Source organism: Sphaerodactylus townsendi, linkage group LG11 (assembly GCF_021028975.2).
Source record: "Sphaerodactylus townsendi isolate TG3544 linkage group LG11, MPM_Stown_v2.3, whole genome shotgun sequence".
Lineage (NCBI taxonomy): Eukaryota > Metazoa > Chordata > Lepidosauria > Squamata > Sphaerodactylidae > Sphaerodactylus > Sphaerodactylus townsendi.
The window spans coordinates 59,585,652-59,609,420 of record NC_059435.1 but is presented as its reverse complement, the minus strand read 5'-3'; the positions used below and the strand labels follow the sequence as shown (position 1 = coordinate 59,609,420).

At 47.6% G+C, this 23,769-nt stretch overlaps 1 protein-coding gene across 1 annotated transcript in view; it reads right to left on the bottom strand.

Annotated features, from left to right (window-relative positions):
- The window catches only part of JCAD (junctional cadherin 5 associated), an 89,204-nt gene extending 68,961 nt beyond the window's left edge, over positions 1 to 20,243 (bottom strand). Inside the window, exon 1 of the mRNA XM_048511278.1 lies at positions 20,000 to 20,243. The gene's annotated coding sequence lies outside the window, so the exon portion shown is untranslated. The remainder of the gene's footprint in view (positions 1 to 19,999) is intronic.
- Between the last annotated feature and the right edge of the window lie 3,526 nt (positions 20,244 to 23,769).

Sequence of the window (23,769 nt, the reverse complement as noted above, 5' to 3'; positions counted from 1 at the left end):
CCAGATCTGCCAATCGTCCGGTGAATGCATTAATGGGAGCTGGGGTGCTATTATTTATTTATTTATTAATGAGAGTATCTTTAATGTATTGTGTTTTTCTAATTGTTGCACTAGATCATAGGTGTCAAACTCGTGGCCCTCCAGATGTTATGGACTATGTTATGGACTATGGATGCTGGCAGGGGATGATGGGAACTGTAGTCCATAACATCTGGAGGGCCGCGAGTTTGACACCTGTGCACTAGATTGCTTACATTTGTTTTTATTTTGCATAATCTGCTTTCAAAATATTTTATTTAAAAATGCCACTAATCAATCCATATTTATGCACACACACACACACAAAGAAACACTATACACACACACACATATACACACACACATACATATATGAAATACACACACACACGTACATACATACATATAAACGGAGGAAGAGCCTTGGTGGTCTTTCCCTGGTTTTCGCCCCCTCCTCTATTTCAAAACAAACATCAATGCAGTTAACTTTAGCTTTTCTAGCTGTAATACAATATCCTTCTAGCCAGGGAGGTGAACCTTGAACTTAAAAGAAACAAAATTAATAGTGGGAGATATTAAAGATTGCTCATAAAAGCAACACAGAAAGTCATACTGCAGATCAAAAAATGCCGGTGTCAGAAGCCACCCAAGGCTGAGGGGCTTTCCCTTTGCCAAAATCCCACAAGGCTGTCAAGCCCAGAGGATAATGGAGCTCACAGCTGGATTCCTTTGGCTTTCTGTGACCTGTGACTTTCTCCCCCCGCCCCCAGACAGGTGAACCCCGGCAGCTGGCAGACCTCAGATCCTGCTGGGCAGGGTAATCAACAAGCGCACGGATCTGCTGTCCAGGGTTCCTGGCTTCACGGCTTGGAAACGCATTTCTGACAAGCGAGGGTAGGGAAGGCAGCGGCTGCAACACTTCATATGAAAGGGATGGAACAGAACTCAATCATTGTGTGCAGCAAGACCGAAGATTGGATTCCAGGAAACATTCTGGATCGAGATGAAAGGCCGCGCTGTAATTGGGAGCAGTTTAAACGGGCTTTATTTTCTAATTCTATTTGGGCGAAGGTTACAGATCAGATGCAAATCTTACATACGATGAGTTCTTCTCCTGTGAGGTCCTTTTGCGCCTGCCTTTATTGATTTGTCTGATGTTTTTTACGGGTTCACGTGTTTTTACAAAAATAATGTTAATTAGTGTGAACTATCCATGAGCTATTTGGGGAGAGGAAGGATATAAATGAATGGATAAATATTTGTTTCGGTCTATCTGGAAGGGTTACAGAGAAAGCAATTCTGCATCAGAAGCTCGAATCCTTCCCGAGCCAATAGGGTCATCTGCTGTGCTCTTCACTATAGCACGTCTCAGATGGTGGAAATTAGCTCCAGTCACTCTCTAGGGCTGGAGGGCAGACTGGAGTTATTTGGGTCTCGGAAAGGTCAGCTCACCCCAGATTACTTAATGCCCAAGTTGATAAATGCAGGCAGGGACATGCTAATCCTGCGCTAACCACTTCTGGAGTTATAGATAAGAAGAATTCCTTGGCAGGAATGGAATTTCCAACAGACACGCAACTGGGAAATGGAAATTTAGCAGAGGTGGGAAGAGAAATTACACTGCTGTATACTAAAGCATGGGCCAGATTTAGCTATGTTAATTGCTCTATTGTGTGTGTCTTTTTACCAAACTGATCTCTTACGCTACCTCTCATATGCTTGAACCAACATATCCCACAGCCAAATATCACCTCTGATGATGATAAACCAGTTAGTCTTTAAGGAGTCATGAGACCCTGGCTTTTCTCCCTGCAACATATTTAAGGCCAAGTTCTTACACGTAGTAATCATGCCATGAATTTCTGAGAAGCGCACGGCACACTTGGTTTCAGGGCTCACAGATCTGATCATTTTCATCGACAGATATCTGAGTTCTCCTCTCCTTTTCTCTAAGGCAGATAGGTATGGAATGTGGGAGTGGCTTGAAGCCCATTATGTAAATGAGGTGTCTGGAAAGCAGCACACCTGTCAACAACGTGTGGGCAAATGACAGCTGGCTGTAGAATGATGGAACGACACTGCTGCGTAATAAGAAAGGATTGCTGAGTGGACGTATCACCTTGCTTCATGCTTGGCTGGGTGTGCATTGCTATACTGATGAAAACGGCCCTGGCCACTCATGAGCCAGGAGAAATGTGCTTGCCCCATTCCCAGAAGAGGGACTAGTGACTACAAGCAACTGGGAGGGAAGGCAGCATGGTATAGCCCCATCTTGTCAGATTTCCAAAGATAAGCAGGATCAATTTCTGGAAGGTAGACCTCTGCAGAGGAAGGCAACGGTGAACTATCTCTGGCTTCTCGCTTGCCTTGAAAGCCCCTTGTTTGGGTTGCCATAAGTCAGCTGAGACCTGAGGGCAGTGGTGGGATCCAAAAATTTTAGTAACAGGTTCCCATGGTGGTGGGATTCAAACTGTGGCATAGCGCCAATGGGGCTGGGCGGGGCACGACAGGGGCATGGCTGGGCGTTCCGGGGACGGGGCATTCCTGGGCGGGGCTGTGGCAAGGACACAGCTGCTGCGCCGGTCCTTGGGCGGGAAACGAATGCACGCAGGCTGCCACGCACGCCAGTGCACTTCCTGCTAGACTGCTTCAAGTTCTGCACACTACTGCTGAGAGGAGGGGCGTAACTAAGGCAAGAATCACGTGGCAAAATCACCAATTAGTAACCCCCTCTCAGCACACACAAATAATTATTAACCTACTCTCGGGAACCTGCAAGAACCTGCTGGATCCCACCTCTGCCTGAGGGTGCTTAACACATGCACCACAGGGAATTTAACTCATGGGAACGTCCTCCCCCTCCCCCCCAGTAGTATTAATACCAACCTTTTGCAGATACCCATCTGAAAAAAAAAATCAATCAGTGCCTGTAAATATGGTCACCTTGCCTCATCCCAAATGAAAACGTGAGCACAGAAAGAAGATCGGCAGTACACAAGTCTACTGGAGGAATAAACACTTGTATGAACAAGGTGAGCTGTAGAAGTTCAGGTCTGGGGCTCCCAACATTTTTTACAATACACTTATCAAAATACCATTAAAGGTTTCAATTTCAACACACCGGTCAGACATGAATGGGACTGCAGCACAAGGCAGCGCTTAATTCTCCTCTGCTGTTTTTACCATCTAAAATAGCCTTGAGGAGCTGCTGTTTATCCTGTTGGGAAAACACACTGAACAGTGTACAGGTAGGGTTCCCCCCACAGTGGCTTCTCTGGGGCCATATTACTTTGGCGAAGGGGAGTAAGACACTTAAACTCTCCACTTCATTACATCCCTGACCTGAACCAGGTATCAGAGTATCTGACAAGTGATTTGAAAAACACTGGCGGATCTGAAGATAGCTCTTCCAGGGTGCCTTCGGTGAGACCTTGATGCTGTGTTTCTTTATGAGTTCAAATCTGGAAGTAATTCTTGTCTCTTCTCACAAAAATGAAAAAAAAATCTTATCAGCCCATGTTTTTGAAAGAGCTATTCACTGTTAAAAGCTTTGACTCTCAGAGACATTTATGGTGAATTTTAGTCTTTGGTGGCTGGTTGGGGAATGACTTGGCTTGGGGAATGACTTTGAGAAAGCCAACATGTTTTTTTTAAATCCAGAATCCCCCTTGTCAACCGTGGGTCACTTATGGATTTCTCAACTTCAAAATGTTTATTTACCAAACTACGGAAAGTTCTTTGGGCATGAGCTAGGCAGCTAACACAACAGCCGTTTGGTGGGCAGAGATTATCATGACTAATTCTTGTGCTCAGTGCGGAGGAGGAGGACGGCCATGCTGATCACAGCGCACATGCATGGAAAGTGATTGTTTTGTGACCCAGTTCGTGTTGTTCAGCACTCAGTATTCACCTGGTCTTTAAATTATTCTTGAATACTGTGGGAGAGTTTTCAGGGCATAATGAAATAGCGCAGTACAGAAAAACAGATCTTAAACCATTCTGTTCAATTCTGAGAGACTTTCTGAGCATGAAAGCTTTGTTGATTGTGCCCAGCAAAAGGAAGGAAGTCATCTGGAACCTCTGAGACTATCTGGTTGGTAGGCACACAGGTGTGTGTATGTGTGTATCATAATATAATATTTTAAAATCTAAACCAAAAAAGCTTAAAATGCTTATCGGCAGTTGTGGATAAAACTTTACCAATGTACCCAATGTAAAAGGTCCACCAAAAATGTAGTAAAAGCATTGGCTGATTAGAAATCTTGTCTCAATGCATTTCCTCCTTGTGGTACATTGAGAGACGAGATCCATCAGGGCAAAAAATCTTGGCCCAACGCGCTTCCTCTTTGTGCCTCGCTGAGAGAGGAGGCGTGTTGGGGCAAGATTTCTTGCCCCAATTCACTTCCTCCTGCCCTGCACGTGCTATTCACTTTCGGCAGGGAAAATGAGAGCATTTCTGGCGTGACTTTTCGCTCCAGAGCAGAGCGAGGGCAGGGAACACCCTCCAGTGAGTAATCAGCCATTCATTTGTGTCACCCTGCTATACTGTTACAAAGTCTAACTGCAGCCACACGGAATTTAGCAGCAATAGCAGCAGCCTGAGAGTTTTCATCACTTAAGAGCTTCTTATTCAGCTCAAAATCAGTTCGGCCTGGAAATTTATTGAACACTGGAGAGATCCGTTTACTATGCAGGTAATTCTAAATTGGGCTACATAGTAAGATGTGTTCCCATGTTTCTACTTGCCCCATACCACACAGACAGGAATAGGGATTTTTTTAATACCAACCCTCCAAAAGGGCTGATGGCAAAGTGGAGCATCTGACGAGTAGGCAGACAGGTAAGCAATCAGTCAGCTGACCAGGACAAAGGTCTTCCTTTGAGACAAGTTCCTCATGCTGACAGACTTGAGTAGAATGAGAATGTTTATAGTAAGCAATGAACTAGGACAGTGATGTAGCTATAGATTCTTAATGGGGTGGGTAAGGGGGCGTGGCCATACTCCCATCCATCCCTGTGGGTGTGGCCACACCTCCCCAAGCTCCGCCCCCTGCCTCAGTGCTCCAAGGCAGAGGATGGCAGTTTCCCCTGCCCCACCCACCCGCCTGCCCGATCAGCCTCCGCCCCCACCCCCTTCACCCTCTCCACCAGCTGGAAGCCCAGCCTGCAGCCAGCAGTCCCTTCTTCCCTCCCCTCCAGGCAGAAGAGACTGTGGTCCTCAGCCTCAGAGAGGTACTTTTATAAGCACTGAGGCCGGGGGCGGGGCTACGCCTTCCAAACCCCACCCCCTGTCTCAGTGCTTATAAAAGCAGTTCTCCGAGGCAAGGGATGGCAGTCTCTTCTCCCCGGAGGGGAGGGAAGAAGGGACTGCCGGCTGGGAGCCCTGTCGGTTGGGGTGGGAGCAGTTAGGGGAATGGGGGGGCGGAACATCGGACATGTAATGGGGGTTTGAACCCATGAACCCCCCCCCCCCTTACCTACGTCCTTGGCCTAGGATTGATTCTCTGGAATCACTTTTCCTAAAATCAGGAGGATTCCAGTCTGTGATGCTCATATCCCACTTCTAATGGCCTAACATTCTTTCCTTCAGCCAGCAGCTCTGGTAATCCAGTAGCAAGGCACCCCCCTCCCCCCACACAAACATTTGAACCATGTGGCACCTAACATTATTCTGCTCTTGAATACCTCCTGCACATGCCTTCATGTATTTACTGTCATCACCAATGGCTCCTTCTGCAGGTGTCCAGAGAAAAAGGCAGAATCACAACTGTACAAAGCCCGAAGGGTTTGACCCAGAACATCCCCTTGGCTAAGCCAGGTTCATCTGAAGTCGCAGGTCCGCCCATGGATGCTGCCATCAGAGAAGGGGGAAACTAAAATAATCAACACTGACAGAATTGCAAGATGCTCGGCTGAACATGAGCGACGGCTAGGCAGTGGCTACAAGCGTACCTGCGAGGTCAATGCGCTCGGCGAGTTGATGCAGATGAAGAGTTCTTTCTACACCAGAAATTAAATCGTGGGGGGAAATGTGTCTAACTGCCTAACTTGCAATTTCCCTTTTGTCAAAGTATTTAGATTGAAACTGATGGGTGTCCCAATGATTCCAGTTGGCTTCGATCTAACTGCCAGGTCCAATGTTAGTCTTCCCGCAATGGAGGAGAGCCTTTGGAAGTGAGGACAGGGTGATATAGTTTATTCTTTCATTCATGTTTTCCCTGCTCCTTTCTGTCAACACTGGCGCCCAAGGTGGCTTACCGCATTGCATACACAGTTTAAAACAAAACAGTTTTCAAAGGGTGAGCCCAAAAGGCTCTTTTTAATCTCCACAGTTCTGCTAGAAGGCTGGAGGGAGAGAGGATCTGTGCATGGCTGCCAGACTCTCGGAATGTGTGGATATAATGTCAGGAAAGGTCTGTAGACAGACCTAGAAATGGACAAATTCTCCTTCATTAACCTCTGGACATGTCTAAATGCTATTGGAGGCCTTTGCTATTATCTTCAAATGAGACAGAGGCAGAAAAAACTAAACTCATAGTCTTCAGTGAATTTACAAGTGTTAGTTAGTTAGATCCTCCCATGCTAAATAGCATATCAGACAACAAGGTCCGGTCTTGGGCGAGTGTTTGGAAGATATATAAGCGTGGGGAGCTGATTCCAGCAAGACACCCCAATCATATACTAAGCAGAGCAGAATAAAAGAGACAGATTCTCAGTTGGTTTTTAAATAAGTTTACTAACTATAAGGGAGGGTTACATGGAGACAAAATAAGAAACCCTTTCTTTCCTGTTACTTGTCAACATTACTATGTATTTGGTTACATTTTGCTAACTATGTGCTGTCCTATTGTCTCAGCACATGGCTCCATTTCTCTCACGTCTTCATCCACCTCAAGCGAAGAAACCAAGTTAACTATATAACTCCTTATATTCGTGCTCACTAATATGTAAGCAATGGCTATCTGACTGACCAATAGCTAATCAACAATAAACATAAACAGAGACTTCAGACTTCAGATCCATCTGAAGATGCCAGCCACAGATGCAGGCGAAACGTCAGGAGAGAATGCTGCTAGAACACGGCCATACAGCCCGGAAACCACACAGCACCCAAGAGACTTCAGCGACTTGTTTACATAAACACAGTTAACCCTTTGTATGACTGAGTTGTGACAGGCACTTGCAAAATCCTAACAACAAGCAAGAGGGTATGAAGTTCAGGTGCTGGAATAGCCTGGGATCCTTGTACAATGCAGAAGCAAAATGCAAGAGCTGGGGAATCTATCAGTGGCCATGAAAAATTAGAGAGGAATAGCTTTGTTCCCTAGGGTAGGATACTGCCATTCCCTTCCATCACTACAGGGATTTTAGCTCATTTCCAAATTCATTCCATTTTAACTCATGTGTCCCTCATCTGGCCCAAATCCAAAAGGCCCCACTGGATCTCTGATGACGACCACATTACCGAAGATCTGTTCCCTGGGTCAAAAAGAATGAGCGCATTTTCCTTAAACTGCTAATTAAGCTTGCAAGACACTGTGGAAACAAGGAGTTCTTGCAAACTAGAAAGCAAAATCGCATAAGCCCTTTGTTTTCTTCTATATATGTAATCCAAATCCATATTAAAAAGCCTAACATACTTCTCTGGCAGGTTCCCATAAATATTTTCCACAAAAGTTCATTTTTCCACATGAGCAAACTCTGAGTATGTGCGTGAGTGTGTGTGTGCAAAAAAAAAAAAAACACAATGCAAACAAACCTAATTCTTGATATGGAACTTAGAGAATTCTTGGCACTATTGTGTGGATTTGAAATGACATCAGTTTTACTGTCTATATTGAAACCTAACCACATTTCTTTGTTCTGAACACACTGGCTTGGGATTCCATCTTTTGTACAGCCTTTATTGTGGATAGGATGGGATTAAAAAGTGACCGTCTGTATTTGGAGTAACTCAGATTTCTACACCACAGACTCAGAGACTGCCCAAAGCACCATTTTCTCCTTCCAGGAGGGCCTGGGAGTATTGTGAGCTTGAAGAACATGTGAACCTTGGACAACTCAGAGATTACATCCAGTCTGGCCTCTTACATTCTTGCCAGTGACAGTTAAAGAGCCAGCTAAAGGCAGACGCAGACACTTTTCCACACACAAACTCACTGTGTGACTTTCTTACCAACTTTGGTTTGACTACCTCCGTTGACCTAGCCATTTTTATCCCATCTTAACTACTACTCCTGGCCCTATTTTATCTTCACAATTAGGGCTGCCAGCTCTGGGTTAGGAAATACCTGGAGATTTGGGGGCTGAAGTTTGAGGGGGGGGAGGTTTGGGGGGGGAGGGGAAGGACTTCAATGGGGCACATAGTCTGCCTTCCAAAGCAGCCGTTTTCTCCAGGTGAGCTGATCTCTGTCGCCTGGAAATCAGTTGTCATCCCAGGAGATCTCCAGGCATCACCTGAAGGTTGGCAGTTCTGCTCACAGAAGCCCTATGAAGTAGCTTAAGTTGAGAGGAAGTGACTGGCCCAAAATGAGTTTCAATGGAGAGTGGAGTTTGAACAAGCCCTATATAATACAGCAGACCAGTTTGCTCTGTGCAAGTGCCTTGTGGCTATGGATCGTTTGTCTCCCAGAGCTAGCAAGGCCTCATGGACAGAGTATCAGACTAGGATCTTGGGAAATTTGCTAGGTGGACCGGCTGCACCCTCTCATCATAACCTCACAGGGCTATTGTTGTGAGAAAACATGGAGGGGAGGACAACGAAGAAGAAGGGTCTGGATTTATATCCCCCCCTTTCTCTCCTGTAAGGAGACCCAAAGGGGCTTACAATCTCCTTTCCCTTCCCCCCTCCTCAACAAACATCCTGTGAGGTGGATGGGGCTGAGAGAGCTCCAAAGAACTGTGACTAGCCCAATGTCATCCATCTGGCATGTGTTGGAGTGCACAAGCTAATCTGGTTCACTAGCTATGCCTTCACAGTTCGAGTGGCAGAGCAGGGAATCAAACCCAGTTCTCCAGATTAGAGTGCATCTGCTCTTAACCACTACACCACGCTGGCTGCCGATGGGCAGTAGATTCAAGGCAGACAAAATGAAACACTTTTTCACACAGTGAGAGGTTAATATGTGGAATTGGTTGCCGGAGGATGAAGCGATGGTCACAAGCCTAGACAGCTTTAAAACGGGATTAGAGAGTCATGGAGGATAAGCCTCTCAGCGGCTACTAGCCCTGATGATTAAAGGGAACCTCCACATTCAGAAGCAATCAACCTTGGAATCCCAGCACCAGGAGGAAGGCCTGTGTCTCTATGCCCAGTTGTAGGACCTGCAGAGGAACTAGTTCGCCACTGTGTGAGACAGGATGCTGGGTTAGATGGACCACTGGTCTGATCCAGAAGGACTCTCCTTATGTTCTCAACACTCTATAATGCAATCCTAAGGAGAGTTACTCCAGTCTAAGCCCATTCATTTCTGTGGATTCATTTCCAAGAAGTGACTTGGAAAGCCGATCGGGGAGAAAAGCAAGATATAAACAAATAAGTGCATAAATGAATACACTTCAGTGCATACCAAGAGTTTCGGTATAAGGAATGTGTAAGGAATTCCATAGAAGCAGAAATAAAAGGCTTTTTGGGTGTAAAAGACCGTTTATTAAGACATCTTAGAAAGCTCACGTACACGCAGTGGCAGGAATGAGACCTCCCGCCAAAAACACAGGTTATAACTCACTGCATCCCATTCCCCCTCCCGGATTCCCATGGGAACGGAGGCCTCATCTCCCTCGGAGAGATAAGGTCTCCGTCGAAGAAGCTATTGCGTCGCCAGTGGAATGTAGTCAAGGTAGAGGCTGGCCCGCACATCAACACCTTTATTGAATCCTTTACACTCTGCCTCCCTTAAAGACTTCTCCAGAAAGGCCCGATGGAAAGCAGAAATTGAGACGTCAATATTTTCGGAGTAGACCATTTGATTATACCCAGAGGAATACCCCACCCAAGAGACCAAATATTGTAAGCGTTTGCGATTAAAGCGAGAGTCCAGGATGGCGTCAATCTCTGACCATCAATAATAGTCGGTGGGGGCCTCTCTGGCGGGTCGTGCCAGGCATCGGAAATGGGAGCCTCCTTGAGTAAACTGGAATGGAAGACAGGATGGATGTTACTAAGAGAATTAGGCAAGTCCAATCGGGCAGTGACATCATTAATTACTTTAGTAATCTGAAAAGGTCCCATGAATCTTTTGCCTAATTTTGAAAATTTATGCACGTCTCTGAGGTTTTTGGTAGACAAATACACCCAGGCGCCCACACGCAGAGGGAAATCCGGGCGGTGCTTATCCGCTTTGAAGTTTTTTGGGAGTCTTTAGCCTGTTGTAAGGCAGCCTGGACCATTTTCCACCCCTCGGCCAGAGAAGAAATCCATTGTTGAAACTCCGAGGATCCAATGCTTCCATGCAGGTAGTTGTGGCATGGAAGGAGCCTTGACGGGACACAATTTCAAAGATGCTTTTGTACTGCTATGAACCGCATTGTTATAGGCGTACTCTGCAAACGGAATCAGCTTCGCACCAATTGTCTTGGTGATAGTTGGTGTAACAACGCAAATACTGCTCTAGGGTTCTGTTCGTTTCTCTCCGACTCACCGTCACTTTGAACGGCGGCGACAGCGAGCCCCAACAACCCTAGAAAAGCTTTCCAGAACTTTGAAATGAATTGGGGGCCGCGGTCGGAGACCACCTTAACGGGGGCGGAGTGTAGACGGTAAACATGCTGAATGAACAGACGAGCTAACTTAGGAGCGGAGGGGATGGAAGCACAGGGAATAAAATGGGCTTGTTTAGAAAATAAGTCCACCACCACCCACAAGACCGCGTTGCCATGACTTTCTGGCAAATCTGTAATAAAATCCATGGAGATGACTTCCCAGAGGCGGGAGGCCACCGGAGAGAGGTTTCAACAGACCATGGGGTTTTCCCCGAACGCTCTTGGCTTCAGCACAAACAGAGCAACCTTTAATATACGTCTCAATGTCCTTGCGCGTAGCGCCGCCACCAGAACTGACGGGCGGGCCAAATGCAGAGTTTTTAGAAAGCCAAAATGTCCAGCCGAAGCAGGCGTCATGGCAGGCCTCGAGAACCTGCTTTCACGGAGGAGACATCGTACCAACAATCCCCGCCAAACGCCATTCTCCAAACGCTATAATTGGGAGTCACCTTCCTCCGTCGGAGGCTCGCGCGAGCCCTCGCCTCCCTCGAGTTCCCGTAGGAAAGGAGAGACCAGGCTGGGAATGGGCGGAGAAGGAGGAGCGGATGTCTGAGATCGGGTGACAGCCAGCCCTAATTGGGAAGGGGAGAGAACAGTGCGTGGAATGTCCCGTGAGGCAGCTCCACCCCTCCCGGGTGGCCTTTCCGGGGAAAAAGTGGACCGTGAAAGAGAAACGAGAAAAGAAATCGCCCAACGAAGTTGCTTCGCTGGACATCTTGGGGGGGTGGAGAGGGCGTAGTTCTTGTGATCTGACCAGAACTTGAACATGTCTGTTTAGCCCCTTCCAGCCAGTGGCGCCAAGTGGAACTGCTACTTTGATGGCCGCAGTCTCTTTATCCCCTACAGTCCAGTTGAGCTCAGCACCGGAGAATTTCTTGGATAAATAAGCACACGGAACCAGCCTACCATCTTTATTTTTCTGGGGCTGCCCCAAGCGCTTTGTCCGAGGCATCCACGTGAACCACAAATGGGAGATCCGGATCAGAGGTGCTTCAGGATAGGTTCGGCAGTAAAAGCAGATTTTAAAAGCTGAAAGGCTGTCTGACATTCTTTAGACCAGGAAAGGGGCCCCGGGTTTGGCAGTCAATCGATCTTTACCCTTAGTGCGAATAGAGGTCTGTGAGTGGGAGAGTCAGTTCAGTTGGGTGAATAAAGTCACGATAGAAAGTAGCAAAACCCAGAAAAGATTGGAGCTCCTTTCGGTTGGTAGGGGCAGGCCACTGGAGGACTGCATCAATCTTAGCAGGATCCATCTTGAGGCCCTCGGGCGAGATCCGGTAACCCAAATAGTCAATAGAGGTTTGGTGGAAACAGCATTTCAAAGTTTGGCAAAGAGGGAGTTGTTGAGCAAACGTTTCAATACTTCTCGAACCAACGCCATGTTCCTCCATGGTTTGCTAATAGATTAAAACGTCATCTAAATACACAACTACTCCCTTGTACAAAATAAATCATGGAGAACTTAGTTGATAAAGAGACCACTTGAAAGCTCCAGTGGCCCCACTTAACCCGAATGGCATTATTAAGTATTCAAACTGTCCAAACTTCGTGTTAAATGCAGTCAGGTGTTCATAGCCCCTCAGCAATTCTGACTCTATAGTAAGCTTCAAGTCCAACTTAGTGAAGATGCTAGTCCCTTGCCCAAATCGCGTCCTAGAAGGTCCTTTTGATTAACGACGAAAGGGTATTTATTGGACAGAGAGACTGCATTGAGTCCTCGGTAATCGGTGCAGAGCCGTAAAAAGAGCCATCTTTCTTTTACAAACAATACAGGAGCAGCGTGTGTGTGTGTTTGGTAGCCCGCCAGATGAACCCAGGTTCTTGTCTAAGAAGGCACGAAGTTCCTTCTCCCTCATTGGGACTCATGCGGTAGATTCTACCTTTGGACAGCTGCGCCTGGCTGTATTACGATTTTGCAGTCAATGTCTCTATGGGGTGGCAGCTGATCGCATTCTTGCTCCTGAAATACTCTGGCCAAATCTTGGTAAGCTGGTGGAATGTCGGTAGAATCGGAGAACAAGTTAGAGCGAGCATCGCTGATGAAGCCAGGGGGGTGTCCCAGGAGAAGCCGAACAATTCATGTGTTCACCGCAGGGGTCAGTGAATTCTAAAGATCCTTTCTTTCCAAATGAATTTTGGTTCATGCAACAACAACCATGGCAGAACTATGGAGTGTTTTGGCCACTGGCTGCCAGAATAAAACTAATTTTCTCCCAATGGTCGGCGCAGCGGAGGAGGACCTGCATTTTGAACTGGGCCAGTCCTTCGCTTCCCCCGAGAGGACTGCCGCCCATTTGGGTGAATGGGGACTTAGTCTAGACCCAGTTCCTCCGCCACCTGGGGCATTAATGCAATGGGAGCAGCCAGAATCTACAAGGGCTGAGGCTATAATAGTATGCTTAGCAGGTTGGCCAGAAACGCTTGGATTGTGATGAGGGCGCTGCCTTCACTCACCGCGTCTGTCGAACCCATGTCCATGGGGGGGGCTGAAGAAAGGCACCCACCTCTGGAATTCAGCCTTCAATAACTGCCTTGAACGCGCCTGTTGGGGGCGGCCCGGATGGTGGCTTGGCAGATGGGGTGCGCTGAAGCCGGAGCGGTTGGCTTCTGTTTTTCGGGCAGTTGGCTGCTAGATGACCTGGTCCTCCGCAGTAAAGACACAATCCCAGCCGGGCGACACGCCGAGGTGGTCTCGGTGAAGCGGGTTGGGCTTCATTGGTGGTCGCGAGTAGTGGTCGTAGTGGCGGGTTTCCCCGACGCCACTTGGGGATCCCAATTCGATCCAATCAGCAATAGTGGGATCCGAATTAAAAACACTGTTTCACGCAACTTGCCGTCGACAGCATCCGAGAAGTATTAAGCATTTCATGCGCTCAGGCCACTCAGGAGGAGTCGAGCGGCGCGCTGCACAATTCACGGGCAAATTCTGCAAACGAAGCCGGTTGCCTTGCTGGATAGATTTGATGGTGCGAGGATAGCTTCATTTTCAGCACCTCGGATCTTGGAAGCGAGCCCTTGAAGGCTTGGAGGAATGCGGGCACCGTCTTGAGTGTATCCTCATCTTGCAGGTTCAAAAGAGTCACAAACCAGTCGGCTGCTGCCCCATCCAGGACTGAGCCGATGTCCCGTATTTTTTCACGCTCAGACCGGTATAAATCGTCATAGTCCTGCATGTGGGCATCGAGGGGCAAGATGAAGTAGGGAAGGTTGGAAGCGGTCCCATCGAAACGGGCAGGTATTGGAGGGCTGGAATATCCCCTCTCCATGGCCAAGCCCGCAAGGGCGGTGGTTGCGCAGGGGCTGCCAGGTCGGTGGAGGTGGAGGTACCAACGCCGGTGCCGCTGGCGTTCTGGCGGAAGCCGGTCCTTGGAAGGTGGCAGGACCCAGCAGCGTCGCCCCTCTGGCGCCGGCTGTGCCAGTGACAGCGGAGACTCCAACTTGGGTTGTCCTGTTCTGCTGCTGCTTCAGTTCCCTCTCCAAGGCAGCCAGCTCTCTCTCCTTGCGAGTCAATGCATCCCGGTCTCTTTGCAGGTTTTCACGCTCTTGCTGCAGCTGTTCTCCTTCCTCTTCCCATAGCTGCCGCTCACGGCCCATGCTTCTGGGCATCTTCAAGTAGCCCACTTCTCATCCCCCCCAGCCTTTCGATGGGAGAGGAATAGATCCGAAGGCGAGTGCAGGCTCTTCCGACTCCTCTTCCTTCTGACCGCGAGGACGTCAAGCCCACCGTGGCTCCATCGACACTTCAGATCCAGCTGCTAATCCGGGATCTGGGGCCACGGATTCTTAGGGGCATCACCAAAGTACGCAGTCCAGGAATCGCTCAATGGACTCCTGCGCTGTCGCATGAAAGCGGTCAGACCCGCCTTCCTCCGCGACAGGCTGCACCCGAGGTTTGTAATCCACATGGAAACGGGCAGATATCCGATCCACAGGCTTCATCCATAGATAGCCTCCAAACGACTTCCATGTAAGTCCACATGACGCTTCGCCCCTCGCGTCGACGTGAGTACACTAGGGAAACAGTGCACAAGATCTTAAGAGGGACGGGATAGAGTGGTACCAGCGAGACCGCGGGTTTTGGGTAAAAGACCGCTTATTAAGACATCTTAGAAAGCTCACGTTTATAACGCAGTGGCAGGAATGAGACTCACCAAAAAACACCGACAGGTTATAACTACCGCATCCATTCCCCTCCCGATTCTCATGGAACGGGAGGCCTCATTCCCTCGGAGAGATAAGGTCTCCGTCGAAGAAGCTTTCGGCCTCGCCGCCTCCGCCTGTGGAATGTAGTCATATCGGGCGGCTGGTCTGCATACATCAACACCATTGAATCCTTTACAGAATGGTTACAGGGTGTTCAACCTAGCACACCTAGATGTCTCATGGGATTACATTCTCATCAGTCTTCCTGCCAGCATGGCCAATTGATGGGAATCATAGTCCATGAACATCTGGAAGGCTAGAGTTGGACGCCCATAGATTAAAGGATCACAAGGAGGAAAAGATGACCAGCACAGCAGGAGGCATCCATACACATCTTGAGGCCAAATGGAACATGTCTGTTTCCCTTTCACTCACCTGCACTTCCTCATTGGAACTCCGACAATGGTCATCGGCCCTCTGGGGCTGATAGCTCTACATATGTTATTCAGCTGGGTGAATGCTAAATTTTAGAAGGCTGGAGTGCTGCACCCAAAAGAAATCAACACTGCCAGACTCCACTGAAGTTCCTAAGCTGGCTTCTTTCAACAATGACCTGACAAACATTTTTCAAAGAGGAATGCTGCTAGCCCCAGTCCAGTGCTCCTGGGCTACAAACTAATGAAGCACAGAGTCTTGCTTGTCAAGGTGATGTTCTGGGCCCTATCCAAGGGGTGCCAGTACTTAGAGATGGGGGGGGGGGAAATGGCACCTGGAGAAAAACCTGCTATATTCCAGAGGCACTGGTTGGCCCCCCATCAGTTTTTCCGCCAGCATGCCCCACCAATTGGCCATGCTGGCAGGGGCTGATGGGAATTGTAGTCCATAACATCTGGAGTGCCAGCGTCACACCCTTCTTTTAAAATAATGGTGGCGCCCTGGAGAAGCTCATGTTATTGGAATCCAAATTTGTGAAGTTTAATTCAAAAAGAAAACTGAACCGGAAGTTAAGCGCTTCTCAATCTCGACAAACACCCCGCGCTGGCAGCAGGACTGCTCCTTCTAAAAGTCAGTACGGAGCCTCCGGGCCAGAGCAGGCCTGGGCGGGCGGGCCAAGCAAGGGCACTTGGTGGTGGAACAACCCGAGAAAAAAACCTGCTCCAGGCACCCCCATCTTCCCATGCCCCCCACCCCTCTGTGCCCCACTTACTTGGCTGAGCCACCACCAGGCGCCCCTTGGCCCCGCCCCGCCAGGCTGCTCTGGCGGAGGCTCCGCCGGCTGAAGGAGCAGTCTGGCGGGGTTGAGGGGAAGGGCGCTGCTGGCGCGACTCCTCCTGGCTGCTTTGGCTGGTGGAGGCCCGCTGGTTTGAAGCGGCGAGCTCAGCGGGGATGAGGGGAAGGGTGTGGCGGCGATTCTCCGTCCCCATGTGACCAGCTTGCATGCGCCTGGAGACATGTGACCCTACATGTCCTCATGAGCACTCCGCCTCTGCCGTTGTTCCTTGTGCAACGACGCTCCACACTGCGCAACCCCAACTGCAGACATCATCTTATCTAGCTTATACTGCAATTTTTTTTTCATGCACAGCTCAATAATGCATTTAGACGTGAGATTTCCCTGCCAAAGTGTTCCTTTCAGAAAGGCTACTTGGATTGCTGCAACAGCTGAATAAGATTTCACAACGAATGACACAGAAGAGCACTCTTGCGCTGAAGGCGGGAACTGCTGATAAAGCAAAGAACATGAGCCTTGATGGATCAATAAAAGAGCCCTCTGCTTTTTCCAGCTGCAGCCAGCCATGATCTCTCCAGGATATTTTTACTCTTCTCTTCCTCCAAGGAGCTCAGAGAAGTATGCCCAGGGCTGCCATCCTCATCCTCACAACAACCCTTCTTGGCAAACTGAGGACTTCAGCTTGGGTCTCATAGACCCCAGTCCAGCACACAAACTCAGTGTTTGGTAATGTATGGCCCCACCATGGTGCTCCCTGTCACTCATCTGCTTCGTGAGTCTTTGGGGTGAAATCTACGGGGCTTTGCATGGGGCAAGAAGAAACACGTAGTTTGGGGGCACTTTGTATCAATTGACTTAACAAGAAAAAGAGTTGATTTTTATACCCTCAAAACAGCAGCTTAGAAACTCCTTCCCTTCCTCTCCCCACAACAGGTATCTTGTGAGGTAGATGGGACTTACAGAGTTCTGAGAAAACTGTGACTAGCCCGAGGTCACCTAGTAGGCTTCATGTGCAGGAGAAAGGAAACAAATCTAGTTCACCAGATAGGAGTCTACCACTTATGTGGAAGAGTGGGGGAACCGGTTCCCAGATCAGAGTCTGCTTCTCTTAACTACTTCTGCTTCTCTTAACCAGGAGCAGCAGTGGTGTAGTGGCTAAGAGCAGTGGCTAAGAGCAGGTGCACTCTAATCTGGAGGAACCGGGTTTGATTCCCTGCTCTGCCGCTTGAGCTGTGGAGGTTTATCTGGGGAATTCAGATTAGCCTGTACACTCCCACACACGCCAGCTGGGTGACCTTGGGCTAGTCACAGTTCTTCGGAGCTCTCTCAGCCCCACCCACCTCACAGGGTGTTTGTTGTGAGGGGGGAAGGGCAAGGAGATTGTAAGCTCCTTTGAGTCTCCTGCAGGAGAGAAAGGGGGGATATAAATCCAAACTCTTCTTCTTCTTCTAAACCATTCTTTTTCTTCCTGGGGTCTTCTGGCTTACCTCTTCCCAGGTAAGAGCATCAGGGTCGTGCCTCCTTAGTTTGGTCATAGTCACAGGCTATGTTCTGTCTCTGGGCTTGGAAACCTGTGGCCCTGCTTGGAGTGACGTTCCCCTTTCTTTGAAAAGCAAGGAACCAATCTAGCTTCTGTTTGCCTCCTTGGTGAAAAAGTTGCAGAAAGAAAGAAAGAAAGAAAGAAAGAAAGAAAGAAAGAAAGAAAGAAAGAAAGAAAGAAAGAAAGAAAGAAAGAAAGAAAGAAAGAAAGAAAGAAAGAAAGAGAGAGAACCCCTTTGTCCCCTGAAAAGAACAAAATTGCCTCAATCACACAAAGACACTTGGCTTAGAGCCTCCCAACATTTGTGGAACCCACTGACATTTTGTGTTTGGCCCCAGAACCACGCAAGCAATTTTATGCTGGAGTGGCACCAACTAAATTTTATCAAAATTCCAAAAGAGCACATCTGCTCAGCAAAGTTGTGAGGGCAGAGGCGTAGGAAGGGGGGGAAAGCACCTGGTGCACCGGTCCCTGCTCCTCCCCCGTCCTGCCACACCCCCACAGGGGCTCATGCCTGGCCCCTTGGAGCTACGCCTCTGGTGGGGGGTGGGGGCCCCACTCTAACTACTGCACCACACTACTACAGCTTCCAAGGCATTCCAGCCCTTCCCCTTATGTTTGTTCTCAGCATCTGATGTATGGAAGTGCACTTCTCTGAAACTGAAGAGACCGCTTGGAAAGAAATGGTTTGAGATGCTTGCAAAATTCCCCAAGCGTGTGCAGGTTTTCAGTCACCATCTACGTCACAAGTACTATCTAATACAGACCTGGGCATTATACAGCCCGAGGGCCATATCCGGCCCACCGGATGACCCTGACTGGCCCCCCTTCCGTGCTGGGGAGCGAGGCGCCTTTGAAAGCCCCGCAGAAGCCGGTTGCCTTGGCTGCTGGCTTCTGCGGGGCTTTCAAAAGCGCCTCGCCCCCCTGCCTTTTGGCCTGGCCCTCCACAATATTTTCTGTTTCTTATGCGGCCCCATGGAAAAAATAATTGCCCACCCCTGATCTAATAGGACTTTGTGGCCTACTTTGGACCTAGGCTGTGGCTGAGGGCACCTGATAACAGGAATGTTTCTGAAACTGACCATGGCCAGGTCTGGATAATGTCTGGATGGGAGACATTTCAGCTCAAGTGGTATTATGGGGAAAAGGAAGAATATGAATGTAATAAAGGAACAAATATAGATGCAGCACCACATGGCAACAAATGAAATCCCACTAATCTGATGAAATATCTGATGAAAGAATTGTACTTCCTCCAGCACTCAATCATATGAGAATATGTCATATGCCTGCAACCAAAATGCTCGGTTGTGATGGGGGAAGTTTGGATCCTCTGCAATAAAGGAATAATAATCCCATATGGGCTGAAGCCAAAAACTTCTCAAAAGACTTCCAGAAGTGATCTGGATCAACCCACAATTCTACGTGACACAGAGTGGACCCCATTCTCTGGAGAATGTGCCACCCACATCCAAAATGTCAACAAAGCAATTCCCTTCTTGTATGTATATTTAAATTGTGGCCACCGGTTTGCACTAAGCGTCAGATTTTCTACTTGGGGTTCAAGATCTCCCTCTCATTATCTGCACAGCGGGGCGAGGGGCTAGGAGGACTTTCGTAGTGTTTGCCCAACTGAACACGATGTATAGAGTTCTTTTTCAATGGTCTCGCTTTGCGTGACACGGCTTTATTATTTGCATTTCAGCATAAAAGAGGTTTTCATTCAGAGCGATCCCTCACTGAGTCTTTGAAAGCAGCTTGGTGGACAGAGAGGTGCTTAATTATCGGCCAGGCTGCCTTCAAGGACTACGCTGGAACACAGGGCTGTCTTGTTACTATAACAGCATTAGGACTGACACTGTAAACAGAGCTTGTGTGATCCAGTCAGGCACAGCTTTCGCCTTTGGCACAGGGGTTGTACGAGATGGACAAACCCACAGAGTTGGTGCTTTTTCGTATTCAGCTGAGGAGAATCAAGCTGTGGAGGAGGATCAGACCGAGTTCCCCAAAACCAAATCGAGTCTGGCCACTGTTCTGAGTTTCTGTCCCAGCTTCCAAAATACATTGCCCTGTGCCATGTGATTTCCCGAGTGTTGTACGCTACCGTCGGTCCAAGACAGTGTAAGAGAATCGTGCCATCATTTCACTCAGGTTGTACGTCTAAAGATTGCCGTAAGGCTGGCTGAACAGTTATAAGCCCCAAAGCCTTTTTCACTCAATTGATATTAATAGCAACAGTTCTGCAGCCACCTTCTGTCTCTCGCTCACAGACACACACACATAAAGAGCCCAAGAAAAAGCATTACCTTGATCGCAAACAGCAGAGACTGTGCTTTCCTCTCGTGGATCGGCAGGAGGAGGATAAACAGCCACCTAGCAGACCGGTCCACCGGAGAGTTCTTTCAATCGCGCTTCAGCTAGTGGCTTTAAGTTTGTGCTCTGAATAGAGGCTGTGTTATTTTAACCGCAGGATTTCCAGTCATGGGGGAGGAGAGATGGATTAGGTACGTTTGCAATCTAATGCTTTGCATTCATCGCAGGAGAAGCCAACAGCTCCTCGTCTGATGGAAAGAAGGACTTGGGGTTGAGAGATACATTTCACGAGACACCCCCCCCCCCACCAATTATGCTTAAACTAACAGGCAATAGGATGGTGCAAAATTCCAAAGGAGTAAGATAACATGGGCTTGTGTTCTTTCCTAAATAAAAGGCATGTGTGGAATTTCATGCCAGAGATGGACACATGGGAGGCAGAGTAAAAACGTATTCTGTGGAAGAAGAAGAGGAGGAGGAGTTTGGATTTATACCCCACCTTTCTCTCCTGTAAAGAGACTCAAGTGGGCTTACAAGCTCCTTTCCTTTCCTCTCCCCACAACAGACACCTTGTGAGGTAGGCGGGGCTGAGAGAGTTCTGAAGAACGGTGACTGGCCCAAGGTCACCCAGCAGGAATGTAGGAGTGCGGAAACACATCTGGTTCACCAGATAAACCTCTGCCACTCAAGTGGAGGAGTGGGGAATCCAACCCGGTTCTCCAGATTAGAATCCACCTGCTCTTAACCACTACACCACACTGGCTGGAACCAGTCTCTGCAAGGAACCAATCTCTGCGAGGATACCAAAACATGTCTCACCAAGTAGCATTCACGGCACCTGCTAAAGAGGGCTCCAGTAGACTGATGGGCCCCACCAAGTGTGTCCTTCTGGGTCCCTGGTTCCATGCTGTTCTGAAATATGCCTTCCACTCAACGTTTTGGGAGAAATGTTCTGAAATATGCCTTCCATTCAACATTTTGGGAGATTGGCCCCAATAACTTTTAGAGAGCAGTCCAAAGCAGGTCTATTTGGAATTCTACTTAGATGTATTCAATGGACTTTGCTCTCCGGAAAGTGTTCTTAGGATCACATTGTCAGCACGGACAAAGCTCAATCATCTTTTTAGTGGCCCCTCAGGAAGAAAATCGCAATGAGAAAATGATACATTTTGCATGAATAACAAAACAGAGGATGGAGCTACCCTTTGTTGAGATGCGCTCCAGCTGCAGAAATAATTGGGCTGTCTTTGTGACCATTTGCCAACTCTGCTTTTAATGGTTAATTAAAAATAGGTGGCAAGATAGGCATGACTGTACAGTCATCAGCAGGATTGGCATACCTATTCAAACAACCCTAGAAGGGGCTTGAGATGCTAATGAATAAACAACATGTCCAAGAGATGCCCCCATACATCTTATATGCATTGCAGAAGATTCCGGAGTGCATGTCTCCCACTGGGAAATGTAGTCATGGAAGGTGGTGATACAGTGCTCAGAATTAGTGCCTTGAAGTCCTATTCATTTGTTCATTTGTCTCCATTTTAGTGGTACATCAACGGATTTACTGACATGTTTAATTTTTTCATACCTTGCCTTTCTTCCCAAAGAGGGAACCCAAAGAGGCTTATTTCATTCCCCTTTCTTCCATTTTCCTCCACATTTCAAAATACATCAGATTAAAATGTGGAAGCTCTAATGGATCAAGGAAGAATTCCCTAGAAAATTAAGGATTTTCTCCCCATCACAACATCCCAAAATCTATATAACAGGACATAGTAATTGTTCTGCCCCCCAAGTGAATCTATTTGAGGTGCTCTGTACTTGCCTGGGACAGAGTGGGGGAGACACAAGCCAGGTTCAACAGTTCTTACAATGGGTTTATTACCTGAGAGAAACAAGACCCTAACTCCTCCCTTGGGTCTATCTAATCAGAATACTTGCTTGTCTTGAGCAGGTTTGCAACTGTAGACTGTGTCTTCTCTTGGTTGCTTTCAAGAAAGTCCACTGTGTCTTGCTTCCTTTCAGTTCCTTCAGTCTTTGTCTAGATTTAATTACTGTTAAACTTAACTTGTGCTATAAGGACCACCATACAATAATATGGACGTCACGAATATTCCGATCTCCAACTACTCTTAGCACCTCACTCTGACTGACTGGCTAGAACTAAAACAGGGGATTGCTGGGTAAAAAAAGGAAACTGCCTATTGGGAAATGTCTTAAAGGGACAGGGGCTAACTAAAATACCCTCCCTTAGAAGACTTAACAAAGAACTAAAACCATGCTAACTATGGGGAAACCAAAGCTTAATGAGGAAATAACAAAAGCCTCTGTGGGGGCATGACAGTAATGGCCAGCTCACTAGAACATTCTGCTTATGTCACATTTGAAAAATTTGATGCATTGTGCAAAATCATAGATTGCAGTTGTGCGGGATGCTTCAGATTATCTGTTCACTGAATGCAAGGTTCTGGCAAAGTTAAAAGTAAAACAGAAAATACCAGGCCACTAGTCAGGGGCATGTTTGCCATACTGGGTCCAAAACACAAAGGAAAGACTCAAACAGTGTATCTTCCAGTGTATCTTCCAATCCATTCTTTGTTTATATCCCATTTTTTTCTCCCCAGTGGAGATCCAAGCAGCTTATCACATGATTCTCCGCTATTCTACTCTATCCTCGCAACAATAATCCTCTGAACCAGGTTTGGCTGAGGGGGTATGATAGGCACGAAGTCTCTCATCAAGTTCCATGGCAAAATGGGGGGCTCAAACCCAGTTCTCCTAGATCCGTGGTGGTGAACCTTTGGCACTTCAGATGTTATGGACTACAGTTCCCATCAGCCCCTCTGCCAGCAAGGCCAATTGGCTGATGGGAATTTTAGTCCATAACATCTGGAGTGCCAAAGGTTCACCACCACTGTCCTAGGTGTTGCACAGGTCACCAAGACAAAAGAAGGCAAAAAACAATTGATGTGAGAGTGTGGTGGGAAAGTGAAAATCTATTGACAGAATACTAAAAGGCCTTTACATGTTTCACCACAGCTTTGTCAGATCTGAAACATAATATAAACACAACATAAATACAATCGTATGAAAACAATCAAAATACTAGATATTAAAAACACATTTGAATAAATCAGAATGGAAGAGCATGAGTGAAAATATTACAAAAGTTGAAAAATCCCAAAGCGTATACTATTATATTACAGAAAACAGACCCTAGCAAAGAAGCATAGAACATATAAAATCATATGTCCCAAGCATAAAACAACACATGGACCAACAGGTTTGAAAAAAATATATGAAACAGAACTAACTTCTAAATCTGTTTACCTGCTGTGCTTTTTCCAGTTGCTGAACTCACAAAATAAGAAAAAGAAAGCTGAGGGCAGAAGGTCTCTTATCTGTGTTATCTGCAAGAGGTCCAAGTCCTTATCCTAGGACTTCCAGATCCAAGTTTTGATATTCTAGCCCAGGGGTCCCCAAAGTAGGGTACCTTGGCACCCACCAACACCTTTTTCTGGAGTCTGTCAAGTATTTTTAGAAAGTGAGTTGGGCCAGGTGGGGTTTTTTTTGCCCAGCAAGTCTTCTAATTGGCCACTGAAGATTTGATAGGCTGTGCAGATCTTTAAAAATGTTGTTTTCACAGCAGTGGCCGCCCCCACAAAACAAGGATCTTTCCTAAAAGACTGAAGGTGGCACCTCTTCCAGTGGACTTTTTGTGACTGCACCCATCACATATTGTGAGAATTCCAAAGGTGCCCGC